We start from the raw sequence: 6,981 nt of genomic DNA on the forward strand, positions 1-6,981 counted from the left end.
ACGTCAGAAGATACCATTATCGGAAGTTCGCGATAGCTTTTGAGTGAGCTATAGACGACAGTATAATAAGTAGAAATTTGTGTTTGTAAATCATTTCATCATCAGGTGTAAACCCGACGTCAATTTTAAGCGATCATCATTGACGATAGTGCATCAATAATGAAAAAAATAAATTTCGATTCCTGCACTGTATGATCACATAGATCGTAATTGATTTTCACTGCAGATAGGTGATAACAATAAGTTTGTCTTTTATCATAGTTAAATATGTAGATATTTATTATTGTGCACTTATGGTTGATAAAGCAGAGAATATTTTGGGCAAGCGTTCATACTGTGCGAAAATTTCTAGAAATAACTGGAAGTGTGATCTACATCGTACGTTTTCGTTGTGAAGCAACTACCCCATATAGACAATTGTGCCCTCGCAGATACTGGCCAACGCAATGCACCTAATTCAAAAACATTTGAGACCCATTATTTAACCAGTATTTGAGACCCAGTATTTATCTCCTAGAAAACTATATGCGTCACTACTAATCTTAGAGAAGGGCCCTTTTTTTTTTTAAGTATGTATGTACGTATGGAATGCCATAGTATTAATTCTTTCGTAGAATGTTCTTGCTAGTGATTGTTTTTCTTATAACTTACTGATTCCAAAATAGCGATATCTGCAGTAATTTTCCAAACACGTCACCGTGACTCTAATCTAGTCTATAGTATCGTTCCGTCTCGTACATCAGATAACGAAATCTATAAATGGCAATGATAATTTTTGTTAGTACGTTTTCAACCGTGATCGGTCCCTGCTGGCGTCGTAGATACCAACAGATCTACTTTCGCACTTTTGATCTTTTTTCTGTCCATGAAGTTGCAGTATGCTACGCTTTTCGTAGGAAGATCAAACGCTTCTCAGGTATCTTCAACTAGCAAAGAGATAATGACTAATAAATAGTGTTGCTGCGTAGTGCTTAAATGCCAGTTTTAGGATCAGCTTTATTACTCGTCATTTCGTTTGGGGTACCCTCCTTTTTCAAGATGATCCGAGTTCCGTAGCTGACACATAGTGCTGTCTTCAAAGTAAACGGCCAACACAAAAGGTTTCAGTGAACGGTGATTGATGCAGCATTTCCTTTCTGGTACCTGTCTGATGTGCTCTATACGAGATCTCATATCACTTGTTCGGGTACGTAGATCAGTTTTACTGTTTTAAGCTTTTTTTCATTTCAAATTAAACGAACCAATGCTTGCCAGTAAACTACCTCTTTTTTCTGAACTGCGTTGCTTCGGCCTTAGCCTTATTGATACGAAGGTCGACAGGTTTTCGAAACTGCCAACGGCAACTACTAGGAAGCGAAATGCGCATTTTGTGCACAGTATGTGATTTTCAGCGTACAAAATCATCCGCATGGAGCGGTTTCCCTAATTGGTTTTTGAGCGTAAGTCGCTGATGAGAAACGTGAAGTACGGCAGGGTTGTTGTTGTTGTTGTTGGTACTGTTCCTTTTTACTCTTTTCCACTGGTTCCCATTTATCAGTAATGATTACTATTTTTCCAACGGCGTCCTGCGACAGGCTGACTGCCGTTCGAGCGGCAACTTTTATTGTGCCAGCTTTGCTAATATGAATCTTTATTACTTTAAGTTGGACGCTCCCTTCCGGAGATGTAAACAATAATTCAGCATTTTTACATTTCTAGGAGGAACGGAGCAATCTGCATCAGAACTTTTCCTAGAGCCTCTTCATAAGAATTTCTGCCAATGTGAAGCTAGGTTAGGAAGCCATGTTTCTTTAATATATCTTGTACTGTATTTTTATTAAAATATGCGTTCTGAAGGGTAAACCATTAGCTTACACGCAAATATCGATAAATGTTTCATCAATTATATTGATTGTAACTTCGATTTCAAATAGAGACATGTCTTTTTGTAAATATTTGAAGCTTATCAACGCGCTGGAAGCCAGATTTTTGTAAATTATTTTCCAGATAAGCTGGTACGAAAAATGAAGATAGTTTTTACAGGAATCATAATTGTTCAGTACTAAATACACACGGCATCGTTGATTAGACTGCGTCTGCGTCTGCGTCTGCGTATTATGAAGAATGGTAAGTCCAGGCTAACCGAATAATGCATCTATTTTCAGGCATAAAAGCCTTTTTATCAAGATAGGTTTGATTATCGTAAACATCGTTACATTCCATTTCGACACAATCCAATATATATCTTTTGAACTAGTTATTATAAATCCAGCATTGCAGTCAAATTTTGATAAGTACCTAAAGAAGGTGATATAATGCATCAATTTAAGCACTAAGTCGCTTACTTAACGAAGCTCATATTGGACCTTGTAAAGATGTGCGTGCAATAACTGTTTAAAACGCGGAAAGACGTAGATGATCAAGTTCACACAAATGTTCCCCTGTTTCATTCTGTGATCTGTATAACGTAAACTGCGTTTATTTATTTGCTCCAAGTGTATGAAAATTCCGATCTTAGAAGTTGTTACTTTTGCTTTGTTGACTTTTGTAGGTCGACCTAGGTTGCCCCTCCGTTCACTATAAGCCCGTCGCCTACAGGGAAGTTTATCATACGATAGTTTTAGGCGGTAGTTTTCCTCAGAAGGTTATTTCTGGATAAAGCTCTTGCAAACGCTCAGAAGTAACACACGTTCCCCTATATGTAGATGGCACGCGGCGTATAAATTCAGGCATGTTAGAAAAGTCGAGCTTTAAATATCTTACAGGAACATGAAGCCGAGCTGCACTTAATGTTCCATGCGATAATTTATACCTTTACTCGTGTAGAAAAAAAGCCGCGAGGGCCAGATATTTACGAGAAATGCTTTTGACCTGAATATTTTTCTTAATTCGCATCAATTGTTATGTCGAAATTATTATTTCTCTGTTATCTAGAAATAAAGTTTGTCCTGCTTTAGTAATTTTCAAGAATCATCTTCCTAACTTCCTTAAAAGCCTGTCATGTGACGACGGGCTTTTGCGTCCTCTGCTTACTTACCTGAGCTGTATGAAGGCGATGTAAGTAAATAGATCAGCGGCTAATATTCAACTAATATGTCATGAGGTTTTTGTCGATTATTTAAGGCTCATGCATGCCCTATTCTAACGCGCTAATTCATCCCGGTTACGCTCGGATACGCCCTTAATTTGTTGGACCCCGTTTCCGCACGCAACAGCTAACATTGCAATAACTAGCTCCCGTCGCTATCCTGGGCCTAGATATCTAGTAGCTAGCTATCTAGCTAACAGAAACAATTCAGCTGTAGGTTGGAAAAACGTCATAAGAAGTAGCGCTTATTATACCTACATCTGACCTTAATTGTGAAGCGTGTATGGAAAAGACACTTTATTATATCATCATGTTCTTGAAAAATGGATTATTTTGATTTTCATTACTTGCCTCCTCAAGACTCAACAACAGAGTCTAGCAAAGCGACTGGTGCAATTAGTTTGAAATACCGTATTTTTGTTTTTGTTTTTTTACCATAGTTGAGATACGAAATTTATTTGTCATACATACGTTAGAATAAAGTATAATACGTTACCTAAAAAAGAATAGCAGTACAACAGCAATAGGTCAGTGGCAAAACGTTATTGACGTTAGGATGGTTTTATGCCAATACCCTTAACGATACTTTATTAAAAAATTCTATAGCAAAGAATTTTTTCTTTACACAGTGTGAATGACTTAATAGTAACAACAAAGCACCAAACGTATCCAAGAGTCTGGGTGAGGTATTAACTCAATCATAAAATTTTATATCCGCGTGCAGCTAATTCATCAGGTGAGCCAATGCGTGATGATGACCACACTTTCAAAAAAATAATAAGAGGATAAACTTACGGCACGCCTTAAATAAAACGTATTTCTTTAGTCGAAGAATCAATACATATTAAGGGGCATTATGAGGGGTCCGGCCGTTAAAAATGAGAAACAAATCGATCGACCACTTCTCCTATTTCCTAGCTGATCGCTTTAATTTTAACAAACTTATAATTATAAACATTGTTTGTTACTCTTAGTCGTATACTATGAAGTATCCATGAAACAGCTACATCGGCTTAAACGAAATTTCGTACAATACTGAGAGAATCGAAGGCATCAAACAATAGAAGAGTGATTTAAATCGTATTCAGTAAGCCAGCCCGAAGTGGCTTAGAATTAAATTTGCCGCGCTGGCCGACGCTGTCAGAACTATAGATAAGATCCTTTTAGCATCTTTCTTAAGAGTCGCTGTTCCTTTTCGTTGCTAGTTCCTTTATTCCTATTAAGCTAGTATTATTTGGCGAAGAACATTCGAAGCTCGGCAACAATCAGCTGAGTGGTGATCTTTTATGGACGAAACGTTTGACCTTCCCTAGTACGCGGACTGCCACTGTGAAGAATTTTCGAGAAAAACTTTCTTGTCGAACAGAAGCTGTAAACTGTGAGCTGCCTTTAGGGGCACTTAAAATTTAGACATTTTCTCATTAGGATAGGAAGTCGTTGAAACGATGATCTGTCGTACACAGCAGGTATATTAGTGTATTAAAATAAATATTTCGGGCTCTCTCGGACGGCCGACTTCTAGTACAACACGAAATGTGCCTACATCTAGTCTCTAACCACGTGTCCCTAACTTTAGTAGGCAAATGTGTTACCGTTGCGTTGTCTACAACATACCTTTTATTGCTATATACAATGGATCGATGATGCTGCTTGATAGAATGTAATTCCTGAGCCACTCTAGACCTGAACATTATTTCAACGCTAAAACCAATGTATATAACGTTTTATCTACCTATAATATATATACAAGGCCAGCGTTCATTGATTTCTAGAACTTTAACTCAAATGCCTCGAATTTACCGCCTTTTGATTGAATTGAGGATACCGCCTGTAAGTACTGTTTCTCAGGAAATCAAATTGGTTAGATTTTTGCTCGCAAAAAAAACAGCGCTGCGAAATCGTACTGTTACCTGCAGTCGTCCAATTACACTCGTTAGCCTATAATTGGATACTTCTACATAGGCCTTTAACAGCATGGAAAGAGTTGGTTATGAAAAACAAGAAATTTAATGATCTCTACGATCGTAATTTTTTTTTTTTTTATAGTAAAATCTGTTTAACTGTTCTGAACGGCTATTATTACCTAAATACTTATCACCTATAATTTTTAAATATATTACAACAAAAACATCTATATTCATGTCGGTTAAGCTTCACCTAGAAGGACTCAAGTAAAAATGCAAAAAAAAAAAAACAAGCTTAGTATGTTTTAATTCGTAGCTTATAGATGGCCAACTTGCTTTTATTCAACGTATATATAATGTCTTCGATTCGAAGAATAAAATCCTTAGCAGCTGGTCTAAACTTTTTGTATATTCAGTGGTAGGCTCTTGCGTGACAAAGTATCAACCGATTCCTTAAGAAAAAGCTAGACTATAGTATTCTCAAATCTTTCTCTGAGTTTACTGATACATTTTTCGGCAAACTCTTGAAACATCACAAGATAGTGTTCTATCGCGAAAATCACACTTTTACCTTTTCAGGTATTTAAGATGATTCCAGCCATTTGTGGTTTCTGTTGGGTCAGGCCTTGAATCACAGAAGAAGATTATCAACTAACCCTCATCAGCTCCTAGCAGTAGTGACCTAGAAAATAGCGGAATGATCTCTTCAACTTCACCAAAACTCAAATAAAAAATATTTACCTTGACCTTGAAATTAGATAGAGAAATATTTGTTTGAAATTTTAGAAAATAGAAAATTGTTTCCTAACTGTTTTAGATTCACAAACGAACGCTCTCAGTTAATTCGATTGCCATAATGACATCCTTCAATGAAGTGAGCCTTCAGGAAACGAGCAATGCGACAAATCTAAAAAATCTAGCTCGAATCTATATCGGCTTGGATCGTAATCAGCCTTAACGCAATATGCATAAGCAGCCATATAATATCCGCCATGAATCGAAGTGTTTTCCGTGGACAAATTTAGCCGGCGCGGTTGTATGGTTTCTTGCATGGATTCCAATGTTATTTTTGCAGCTTCGAAAGGAACTATCGAAGTATTACTTCTGTTGTATCGCCAAGGCACGATAAAACTGATAGTCTAGGCATAGTCCTGCTAGGCAGTCATCCTCTAAGTGCTATCTTCCCAAGGCCTGAGTTGGGTGCAGATTTTTGGAGTAGCTCGTATAAATTTCATAACTGATTAAAATGACTAAGCTATTAAAGATCATGAAAATTTATTAGAAAACGTGTAGAAATCGCTCTACTAGTTTTATTTTATTTAATAGCTATTGACGTTGCGTTGGGGACATTTCATACTAAGGTTGATGAAGTTCTACATTTAGAATATTGGAATAGTCAATGAAGCCGAAGTAGAACAGTAATTGAATCAATAAATCCGTTACCTTTAACGAGATTTCTTGTGCAAAACGTCGGTCGCGCCTTTCCGGGTAGGGTAATAAAGATGCAACCCATTTGGGCTAAATGGCTGCACTGTAGGATCTACAGTAGAACTATACCGCTTCCACCATTAGGTGAAGGAAAACAAGTAAGCTTGCTTTTTTCTTTTCCCTATTTTAGTTGAGTTCTGACAACAAATTAACTCATACCACGTATTCACCGTCACTCGTCACGACCTTGTACCATTAGTCAACCGAATTATTTATTGTTTCCACTAGAAATTCTGCTGTTGAAAAATCTGTCCAGCCAGATGTTGAGGCTACTAGTTATCATTTGTCACCGGAAAACGCGATAACCACAGGCGCAAAGCCTGGGAATATGGTGTGTGCAGAGGAACCACGTACTATGTCTCTCGCAGGGTGGCCTTCACGACCCTTGCCATGTGCGGACTGGCATTATCGTAGAAGAAAACGACTTTATCTCGTCCATAGAGTCATCTCTGTTAGAGCGCCTTATTTGCTCGATGCAATTGGATTATGTACAGATCCTTATCGACCGTTTTATGATTCTCA

At 37.5% G+C, this 6,981-nt stretch overlaps 1 long non-coding RNA gene across 1 annotated transcript; it reads left to right on the top strand.

Moving 5' to 3' along the window:
- Positions 1 to 687: 687 nt before the first annotated feature.
- On the top strand, positions 688 to 6,124 carry LOC111247550 (uncharacterized). The gene is made up of 3 exons (XR_002672156.2): positions 688 to 1,186; positions 1,987 to 2,106; positions 5,551 to 6,124. It is a non-coding gene; the product is annotated as an uncharacterized LOC111247550 (long non-coding RNA).
- The last annotated feature ends 857 nt before the right edge of the window (positions 6,125 to 6,981 follow it).

Source organism: Varroa destructor, unplaced genomic scaffold (assembly GCF_002443255.2).
Source record: "Varroa destructor unplaced genomic scaffold, Vdes_3.0 BEIS01000003.1, whole genome shotgun sequence".
In the NCBI taxonomy this organism is placed as follows: Eukaryota; Metazoa; Arthropoda; class Arachnida; order Mesostigmata; family Varroidae; genus Varroa; species Varroa destructor.